Below are 11,873 nucleotides of genomic sequence, written 5' to 3'. Positions count from 1 at the left end.
TATACTGGTGGTCAGCAAAATTCTGCACTGTCCTCCTACTATATACTGCGCACAACTACAATGCAGCACAGATATGGATGGATAGTATACTTGACGACACAGAGGTAGAGCAATGGACTACTGTACTGTACTGCTATATATATATATATATATATATATATACTGGTGGTCAGCAAAATTCTGCACTGTCCTCCTACTATATACTGCGCACAACTACAATGCAGCACAGATATGGATGGATATTATACTTGACAACACAGAGGTAGAGCAAAGGACTACTGTACCGTACTGCTATATATATATATACTTGTGGTCAGCAAAATTCTGCACTGTCCTCCTACTATATACTGCGCACAACTACAATGCAGCACAGATATGGATGGATAGTATACTTGACGACACAGAGGTAGAGCAATGGACTACTGTACCGTACTGCTATATATATATATATATATATATATATATACTGGTGGTCAGCAAAATTCTGCACTGTCCTCCTACTATATACTGCGCACAACTACAATGCAGCACAGATATGGATGGATAGTATACTTGAAGACACAGAGGTAGAGAATGGACTACTGTACCGTACTGCTATATATATATATATATATATATATAAACTGGTGGTAAGCAAAATTCTGCACTGTCCTCCTACTATATACTGCGCACAACTACAATGCAGCCCAGATATGGATGGATAGTATACTTGACGACAGAGGTAGAGCAATGAACTACTGTACCGTACTGCTATATATATATACTGGTGGTCAGCAAAATTATGCACTCTCCTCCTACTGTATACTGCGCACAACTACAATGCAGCACAGATATGGATGGATAGTATACTTAACGACACAGAGGTAGAGCAATGGACTACTGTACCGTACTGCTATATATATACTGGTGGTCAGCAAAATTCTGCACTGTCCTCCTACTATATACTGCGCACAACTACAATGCAGCACAGATATGGATGGATAGTATACTTGACGACACAGAGGTAGAGCAATGGACTACTGTACCTTACTGCTATATATATACTGGTGGTCAGCAAAATTCTGCACTGTCCTCCTACTATATACTGCGCACAACTACAATGCAGCACAGATATGGATGGATAGTATACTTGACGACACAGAGGTAGAGCAATGGACTACTGTACCGTACTGCTATATATATATATATATATATATACTGGTGGTCAGCAAAATTCTGCACTATCCTCCTACTATATACTACAATGCAGCACAGATATGGAGCGTTTTCAGGCAGAGAACATAGATATTTGCAGCACACTAAGCCCAGATATTTGCAGCACACTGAGCACAGATATTTGCAGCACACTGAGCACAGATATTTGCAGCACACTGAACACAGAAACTAAGAGAACGCAGCCACGTCCTCTCGCTATCATCTCCAATGCACGAGTGAAAATGGCGGCGACGCGTGGCTCTTTATATGCAATACGAATCTCGCGAGAATACGACAGCGGGATGATGACGTTCGGGCGCGCTCGGGTTAATCGAGCAAGGCTGCCTCGGAACCGTGTAAAATAGGTGAAGTTCGGGGGGGTTCGGATCTCGAGGAACCGAACCCGCTCATCTCTAATAGATACAGTACATCATATACAGGACATTCTAATCATACAGTGCATACAGGATATTCTGGCCATACAGCTCATACAGGAAGAGCTGACCATGCAGAAAATACAGTACAGGACATTCTGGCAGCAGACTAAAGGTGCGAATCTGCTGCTACAGAATCCCACTGCAGACAGTGATACCCTTTGCGCCCCCCTTGTCATTGGTTCTGGCCATACAAATCATACAGGATGTTCTGGACATAAAATGCCCTGTATACAGTAAATAGGCAACAAACGTGCCTATAACAATCAGTACAATTGATTCTAATACATTGAAATGCAACCGTTACAAATATAACCAAATTTCTACAAAATTCCCAAATATCAAATGAATACTGGAGAAAAAAAAGATTATTTTTTATTTTGTCAACACACAAAATATTTATAGTAGCAATTAAACTTCAGTAGCTTCATATTCAGCATTGTCTTAATAAAACTTCGTTCCCTAGGTACTAATTGTTTCATTGAGTGTATCATACTAATGTTAATAAGATTGTTCTAAGTGCAGTGGGTCGGTGTAATGTATTACAACTATTTAACTTATTCATTTGTAGAACATTCACAGCGTTTTAAAACATGATTTGATTAAATATTATGTACAGGATTAAACTATACATCAAGATCATAATTGCTGTTTTTGTATGCCTTAAATTAGTTTCCTGCAGCATAGTTTTGTAGCTACTTTGGTTGGGTGAGTGAACATCTATAAGAAAGATTTTGAAGACTTTATTGATGAATACCTGGACGGTCCTTAGACTGAGACATACAGCAGATGATTAACAGGGTCGTCATCCTGGGGGGTTACTGCAGTACCAGGCAGAACAGAGAGGGGACCCGCCTCTGCAGCTGTGAATAAGAATATCTGTATAGACATGTCCTCAACAAAATGGCCATCGCCATTAGAGGGTTACCTATTTTGTCAGTCCCAGGCTCCACAATTTTTGATGCCAGATCTAATGATTAACAATACCATTAGTCATGAAATAGGCATATAAAATGTGAGTATGCAATGTTGACAATACAGTATACCAGATTTCACACATATTAGTAATATGAGTACAATATCAAATAAATTAAAATACCTTAAAAATCTATTTAATCTGTACTGTAGTACAGTATGTGCAGTTTCCTTGTCATTTAGACCAATATACAGATCAGTGATTTACTATTACTTCATGGCTTTGAAACTATAATAATTTACTATTGTAAGCAGAGCGCTGGAATTGTGTCCCTTTTGTTATAAAGGTATAATATTTTAGTGTGTGGTACTGTATATAGTTACACCTAAGATGCTTTGTGTAAGGATAATAGGACCAATAGTTTCCATTTTTTGGTGGTTACTTCAGCATACTACCTACAGTATATTTAGCACAGCTGGATTTATTCAGTGGCTCCTTTCCGGTAGACTATCTTTGGCATTTATTTCCATATTACACACTGGCGTCTGAATAATATTTGAAAAGTGTCTAATTACTAAAGATTTGCACCTGCCATCTAGGGGATCATGAATTTACAGTATGCAAGAATATTTCTTGCTACACATTAAATAACTCTCCTATTTGAATTCATTGGATCGGTCCACTTTGGTTATGGACTAGTAGTTCAGTTCCTTGCAAAGATTGTGAATATTAGAGTTTTAGCTACTATTTGAGGCAGAAACACTTGGATTTCTGTATAAGGAGTTAAACATATTTATAACTGTAATATACAGTAGTGCCCATCATAATGTAGACATAATTTCAGGATTATGAGGTCTACTTACTAAGCCTTGGATGGAGATAAAGTGGACGGAGATAAAGTACCAGCCAATCAGCTCCTAACTGTCATTTCTCAAACCCAGCCTGTGACATAGCAGTTAGATGCTAATTGGCTGGTATTTTATCTCCGTCCACTGTATCTCCATCCAAGGTTTAGTAAATAGACCCCTTAAATTCACCAACATGTATATGTACTAGCAGCAGCAGATTCATGGAGTTAAACAAACCCCTGATCCTTACCAGGGACTCAGGCAATAGGATCTAGGCTTTGCTGCAGGAAGATTTACAGATCAAAGCCTTCAGCTGTGGCTCCAGGTGGGACGTGCCACTTAAGACTAATGGCTAATAGGCTTGATCTACTATACAAATGGACTACAGCTAAAATAGGAATATTGCCGGGAAGGAATGTCAGGGCAAGGCAGATGTAACCCTCCAGCAATACCCCAGGACTGGAAAGGGATTAATAGGACTTGATGCTCTATCCAGAGCGTAAGCAATTGATACAGCCTCCTGCTTCATCTGACCTCAGGGGCTTAATAAGTGAGACTGAGCATGAGAGGAACATGTAAGCAGAGGACAGGGATTGGCTGAGGCTTCCTACCTGATGATACAGGAGGGAGAGTGTTGAGACCTGCAGGAAGAGGAGGAGTGAGTTGCCTCATGGAGAGAGGAGAAGGAGGGTGAGAATAAAAGACAGCGTTCGTATGCCGCATACAGGGGTCTATTCACGAAGCAGTGAAAAGTGTTGAGAAGTAAGCCTGTGGAGAAGTTGCCCATCGCAACCAATCAGCTGCTCCGTTCAATTGTATAGTATGCAAATGATTAATTTTACTTCAATACTGATTGGTTGCCATGGGCAACTTCCCCACAGGGCCACTTCTCTACACTTTTCACTGCTTCATGAATAGACCCCACAGTATGAGATTCAGACAGTGTGACTGGTACCTAAACAGAGGGCAACACAACTGTAGAGTGTGCAGGAGATGCTGGTATTTCCCTTCAGCAGCAGCAGCTGCTACACTCTCTCCTTCTGCCCCCTGCACATGTGGCTTCAGAGGAGAAAGCAGTATGAGCACAGCCACAGCCCAGCAGCATCCAGGCAGCACCTTATCATGACCGTGGAAAGAGAGAACTCAGCACACGTAAGCAAGCTTTTTGTGTGAATATACACTACCTACCTCTCAGCAGAGACTGTGTAGCAATACAGCACTTCCCTTGCCACATATAAACAACTTGGTCAGCATAGCAGCCAGCAATCTTCTCCACTGGAATTGTCTCATGTACCCTGTCTCATCTTAGGACACTGAACTATAGTCAGAAGTATAGTTTAAAGTTACAGTTCACAGTAATTACCTGTTCATCATAAGAAGGACACTTGCCTCAATGTCTGAAGGGACTCAGTGAGTGTATAGTGCCACTCTGTGGTTTTACTAAGTTTGTCACTCTTTTCTCATATACTGACTAAACTACATTTCTGGAGGGGAAAATAGACTATTGACTGTGTCGCAGTAATTACGTGTTGGCCACTAGTAAGGGCTTCTTTGGAAACCGTGGCAACGTGTGTGCATCAACTAATTATATATGCATATATAAATATAACCTCTTAATGGGACATTTACCAAAGAGTATTAATCTTGAACCCAGGTATACTGTACTTATATCCGTTACATAAATGTTATGTTGACTGAATGTATTATTATTGTGGTATTACATTTATATGTTGTGAATCTGACAATTGTACTACAGAAATTGCACTAGAAGCTAAGTGAATAATATTTTGAATAATTACTTTTAGTACAAATCGTAGTATTCTATTGTGGTCTGTCGTTTATTTTACCAAGTGCCGCTTATCTGATCGACTACACTACACTAACAAATTCTGAGTTCTTCAGTAATCCCCGATTGATCTGTGATACGGAGGACAGTGATCTCCAAAAGCTACAAATTGAACCTGTCATCCAAGAAGAAAAGAGAGGAGGAACATCTGAACCCACATACATCCCCGGTTAGTAACTGTACATACAACTACACATTTATACTCGGGGAGTACACAGGTCCAGATGAAATAGACACAGAGCTAAAACAGTAGACAAGAAAATCATCAGAAACTAAGCCAGGTCAGGAACACATGAGACTTCAAGATATGGATAACCATGAACACTGGATTACAGACTATGGGGGTAATTCTGAGTTGATCACAGCAGGAAATTTTTTAGCAGTTGGGCAAAACCATGTGCACTGCAGGAGAGGCAGATATAACATTTGCAGAGAGAGTTAGATTTGGGTTTTGTGAGTTCAATCTGCAATCTAAATTGCAGTGTAAAAATAAAGCAGCCAGTATTTACCCTGCACAGAAACAAAATAAACCACCCAAATCTAACTCTCTCTGCACATGTTATATCTGCCTCCCCTGCAGTGCACATGGGGGGTAATTCCAAGTTGATCGCAGCAGGATTTTTGATAGCAATTGGGCAAAACCATGTGCACTGCAGGGGAGACAGATATAACATTTGCAGAGAGAGTTAGGTTTGGGTGGGTTATTTTGTTTCTGTGCAGTGTAAATACTGGCTGCTTTATTTTTACACTGCAAATTAGATTGCAGATTGAACACACCCCACCCAAATCTAACTCTTTCTGCACATGTTATATGAACCATGGTCAAGGAGCTTCTGAGACCGACAAGAGTGTCGGTTCATTAATGCACTCGAGTACTAGGGAAGATGGTTGCGGCTTACGAAGCCATTCCGTTTGGCAGGTTTCATGCTCGGGTGTTTCAGTGGGATCTGCTGAACAAATGGTCCGGGTCTCACCTGCACATGCACCGGAAAATAAGTCTATCTTCCAGGGCCAGGATTTCTCTCCTATGGTGGCTGCAAGGCTCTCACCTTCTAGAGGGACGCCGATTCGGAATCCAGGACTAGGTCCTGCTGACCACAGATGCAAGTCTCCGAGGCTGTGTCGCAGTCACGCAAGGAAGAAGTTTCCAGGGAAAATGGTCAAGCCAGGAATCTTGTCTCCACATAAATGTTCTCGAGTTAAGAGCCATTTACAACGGCCTCCTGCAAGCGAAGAACCTTCTTCAGGGTCTCCCTGTCCTGATCCAGTCGGACAACATAACAGCGGTGGCATACGTAAACCGCCAAGGCGGAACAAGGAGCAGGGCGGCAATGGTGGAAGCCACAAGAATTCTCCGCTGGGCGGAACAGCACATGAGCGCTCTGTCAGCAGTTTTCCTCCCGGGCGTGGACAACTGGGAAGCAGACTTCCTCAGCAGACACGATCTCCATCCAGGAGAGTGGGCTCTTCATCAAGAGGTATTTGCAGAAGTGACAAGGCGTTGGGGAATTCCTCTGATAGACATGATGGCGTCTCGCCTCAACAAGAAACTTCCGAAGTATTGTTCCAAGTCGAGGGACCCCCAAGCCTGTGCAGTGGACGCCCTGGTAACTCCGTGGGTGTTTCAGTCGGTGTATGTGTTCCCTCCACTTCCTCATTCCAAAGGTGTTGAGGATCATAAGACGAACAAGGGTTTAGGCTATACTCGTGGCTCCAGATTGGCCACGGAGGGCCTGGTATCCGTATCTTCAGGAATTACTAGTGGAAGATCCCTGGCCGCTTCCTCTAAGAGAGGACCTGTTACTGCAGGGGCCCTGCATGTTTCTGGACTTACCACGGCTGTGTTTGACGACGTGGAAGTTGAACGCCAAATCCTAGCTCGGAAGGGTATTCCCGGAGAGGTCATCCCCACTCTCCTTAAAGCTAGGATGGAGGTCACGGCGACACATTATCACCGTATTTGGAGAAAGTATGTGTCGTGGTGAGAAACCAAAGCAGCTCATGCGGAGGAGTTTCACTTGGGTCGTTTCTTCCATTTTTTGCAGGCAGGAGTGGATGCAGGCCTGAAAATGGGTTCCATCAAAGTGCAGATTTTGGCTTTACCTATTTTCTTTCAAAAAGAATTGCCCGTCCTTCCTGAGGTTCAGATTTTTGTGAAGGGAGTGCTGCATCTCCATCCTCCATTTGTGCCACCCGTGGCACCGTGGGATCTTGAAGTGGTGTTGCAGTTTCTTATGTCTCACTGGTTTGAACCTTTGCGAAAGGTTGAGTTGAAATTTCTCACTTGGAAAGTGGTCATGTTTTTGGCCTTGGCATCTGCCAGACGAGTGTCCGAATTGGCGGCTCTGTCTCACAAGAGCCCATATTTGATTTTTCATGTGGATAGAGCGGAATTGAGGACTCGTCAACAATTTCTGCCGAAGGTGGTTTCTTCGTTTCACATAAATCAACCTATTGTGGTGCCTGTGGCTACAGATGCTGTGGCAGTCCCTAAATCTCTTGATGTTGTCAGAGCTTTGAAAATTTATGTCGCCAGAGGCTCTGTTTGTCCTGTATGCTTCCAACAAGATTGGAAATCCTGCTTCTAAGCAGACTATTACATGCTGGATTTGTAATACGATTCAGCACGCTCATTCTTCGGCTGGGCTACTGTTGCCGAAGTCAGTAAAGGCCCATTCTAACAGGAAGGTGGGCTCATCTTGGGCGGCTGCCCGAGGGGTCTCGGCGCTTCAACTTTGCCGAGCAGCTACGTGGTCGGGTTCAAACACCTTTGCTAAGTTCTACAAGTTTGATACCCTGGCTGAGGAGGACCTCATGTTTGCTCAATCGGTGTTGCAGAGACGTCCGCGCTCTCCCGCCCAGTCTGGAGCTTTGGTATAGACCCCATGGTCCTTTTGGAGTCCCCAGCATCCTCTAGGACGTAAGAGAAAATAGGATTTTAATACCTACCAGTAAATCCTTTTCTCCTAGTCCGTAGAGGATGCTGGGCGCCCATCCCAGTGCGGACTGTTCTTTGCAGTTGTATTGTTACTGGTTACACTAGGTTTGTGTATCAGTTGTATTTAGCTTGTTGCTGTTGTTAGTTCATACTGTTATCTGGTTTTCTGCTGATCCAGTTGTACGGTATGCTTGTGGTGTGGGCTGGTATGTTTCTCGCCCTTAGTTTAACAAAAATCCTTTACTCGAAATGTCCGTTTCTCCTGGGCACAGTTCCTATAACTGAGGTCTGGAGGAGGGGCATAGAGGGAGGAGCCAGTTCACACCCAGTCAAAGTCTTTTTAGTGTGCCCATATCTCCTGCGGATCCGTCTATACCCCATGGTGCTTTTGGAGTCCACAGCATCCTCTATGGACTAGGAGAAAAGGATTTACCGGTAGGTATTAAAATCCTATTATTATTTACTAAAAAAAACCACACATATAAACCCATAAACATGCAAAATAAACACAACAAAAAATTGTACATATCTCCATTGGATCTTCATTGGCTGCAAACTCTTTTCAACAGTAACAGCCAAGTTATCTTAATAAGAGCAAATTCTAACACAATCTAATATTGAAGTACAGGGGTGTCAACAACCCCATGACGTGAAAAGGAGGTATGACCTCACGGGAGGAGCATAGCCTCAGTGCCCTTCCTGGTTTTCATCACTGGAGAGGTGAAAAGGGGGGTTTGGGCTCGGCTGCCCCGAGACTCATCTGCCTACATGGTCGGCTCCTCGTCTGTGCTGGACTCTGCAGATAATGTCACAGTGCAGCTCCATGCTACCTGTCAAAGAGGGGTAGATGGCATTTTTATGCCACCTGACGGAGGGTGACACCCGTGTGCAGTCCACACACCCCTAGTGACTCCTCTGTTGAAGTATACTCATTTCTGTGATCATCACCAGGTAGTTTGGAGTACATTTCTTGTTAAATCAAATGGCAGTTATGTCTCAAAATCCATAAGAAATGTGTATAGTTCATAGACTTAGCGATTGTGAACAATATATAGTATTGTGTAGACAATTGTGTATTAAAGCACCTCTTTATCTCTCAAGAATTAGGATGCTGTTCAAATAGAGAAAGTCTGTGCTATTGTGACCTCCGTTAGCACACTTGTAATTAAGTGGCTGTCCTTATTGGAATTGTGGGCTTAATTCGGAGTTGTACACTAATGCAGTTGTGATTGCGATTTTCTAGGCTAAGGAACTGCGAATGTTAGAAACTGAAGTTGCTGCTCAGAAATGAAAAGAGCCTCCTACCAGAGTGATTGCAAACCCATTTACAACTGCGTACACATTCACAGCCTATACGCAACAATGCGGAACATCGACTGCTCGAATAGATCTATGGCTATGCAGTCTGGCCACAGAAGTAGTAACACAAGTGCCATGTTTCTCTCAGTACATGATCGCAGCTGATGTCATACACACCCTGACATGCCATGACACTCCTGAATTTTTGCTGCCTCTCACCTTTACCACTCCTGAAATGGTCACTTCCTCTCAATATCTCTGCAAAGTAATCTTCACTGAGAGTGCAATCGCAAAGCACCTTTACATATGTGCTCAATTGCGAAAACAATGTCATAATGTACTACACTGAATTAGGCCCAGTACAGCTTGCATCTTTAAGTAGCAATATGTGTCTGCTGTTGGTTTTGATGTCAGCAAGGAGAAATGTCCACAGCAAAGGTGATGTAATACTTTGTGAGCATCATACAATGTCCAAGTAGGTGAGGTTCCTCGGCGAGCAGCCACTGCACAGTGGGCATTTCTGACTGGTCGCTTGAGATGTGACTAGGTCAGTGAAACCCAGTCCGTTGTTCATCTGATGCAACCATGCCAGGCAAGTGGTTAATTACCAAAGCTGTTATGCAATTTTGTTGAAAATCTTCCTGTTCTCTGGAGAAGCTTCATGTCCTATGCCAAGATTGCTGCTGAGATCTCTACTAAGCATATACAGGGGCCATCTTTTATTTTGCTGTGTTAGATCATCACAGTGGACCACTTAGCTCCAGAGAGACCCACGATTGCTTGCAATTTCCAATGATCATAATGTTCTTTTACCATTACACAACAATATATAAAGAAAAATAGATGACTAAGGACAACTTGTACTGAACTTCCAAAAAAATCTGAAGAGTAAGACTAAAAAGAAACATGTCTTAACGTACAGTATACTGCTCTTCAATTGTTGTCTCCCACGGGAAACTCCTAAAAATCTCCCAGATAAAATTAAGTTTAACTACTGTATTTTTGAAACTCTCAATGTGAGCGTGAGAAAGAAAGTTTCATTTTATGGGTGATTAGTAATATTAATATCGCTGAGGAACAAAATCCTGCAACTCAATGCTTATATGCACGTTTACTCGACTAATATCTTCAAGACAAATACTCAATTCTCCATGTATGGCTATGAGAATTAAGCAGATTTTCTTGTGTGCAATTACATGTTACCCCTCAAATAGTGAAACTTTAAAAGTAAAATGCAGAAGCTCTTTTACTGAAAATTAAACCCTTCTTTGTGAAATTAAAAGAAACATTTAAAGCACTGAAACAACTTTTAAATGAGAAGGCAAAACTGGCCATCCACAAATGCAAACACAAATATTACCAATGGAACGGGTGGTCTTCAGTTTGCCGGCGGCCAGTCTCCCGACGACTAGCATACCGGCGCTGGAATCCCGACCGCTGGCATACCAACAGCTTTTCTCCCTCATGGGGGTCCACGACCCCCCTGGAGGGAGAATAGATAATGTGGCACGCCATCGTGCCCGAAAGGGGCTTATTTGCGCTCGCCCAGCTGTCGGTATGCCGGCAGTCGGGATTCCAGCACCGGTATGCTGGCCGACCGCCGGCATAACATACTACACCCAATGGAACAACAGGCCTGCTAAGATGTTGGCAAAAGTCTTAAATTTTGGAATTCTATTTCCTTTCGATTTCCATTAGATTTTGATTGAACATATTTACTAAAGTCAAAATCGAATGATAAATTAATTCTATCACCAAATTCAATGCAGATCCCACTCAAAATCGAATTTTTAAAAAAATCGATGTATTCCCATACTCCAATATACAGTAGAATCTTCTCATTTACTAAAGTTCGATTTGAAATCAAACTCTAAATATATCTCAAAATCGAACTTGAAATCCCCAAATGCTTAGAATAAAGTTAGACATTCGATTTGAGCTTCTGAACACCATTCGATTGCTAGGAAATTGATTATGATGACTTTTTAAGTACCCAAATGCATGTGAAGCAGTGTGAATGTACTGAAGGAATAATAGCTGTCCAAGGTTACGGTATGTTGCACACAGTACAATAATCATGAGCAATAATCAGAGCAACATCAATAATCAGAGCAACATCAGCAGTTTCATTAGCTGAATACTGCACATTTCTCTAACGTCCTAGTGGATGCTGGGGACTCCGTAAGGACCATGGGGAATAGACGGGCTCTTTAAGAAAGAATTTAGATTCTGGTGTGCTCTGGCTCCTCCCTCTACGTCCCTCCTCCAGACCTCAGTTTGAATCTGTGCCCGGACGAGCTGGGTGCTGTTCAGTGAGCTTTCCTGAGCTTGCTGTGAGAAAGTATTTTGTTAGGTTTTTTATTTTCAGGGAGCTCTGCTGGCAACAGACTCCCTGCAT

This window comes from Pseudophryne corroboree, chromosome 6 (genome assembly GCF_028390025.1).
Source record: "Pseudophryne corroboree isolate aPseCor3 chromosome 6, aPseCor3.hap2, whole genome shotgun sequence".
Taxonomy (NCBI): domain Eukaryota; kingdom Metazoa; phylum Chordata; class Amphibia; order Anura; family Myobatrachidae; genus Pseudophryne; species Pseudophryne corroboree.
This window is presented reverse-complemented; position numbering follows the sequence as displayed.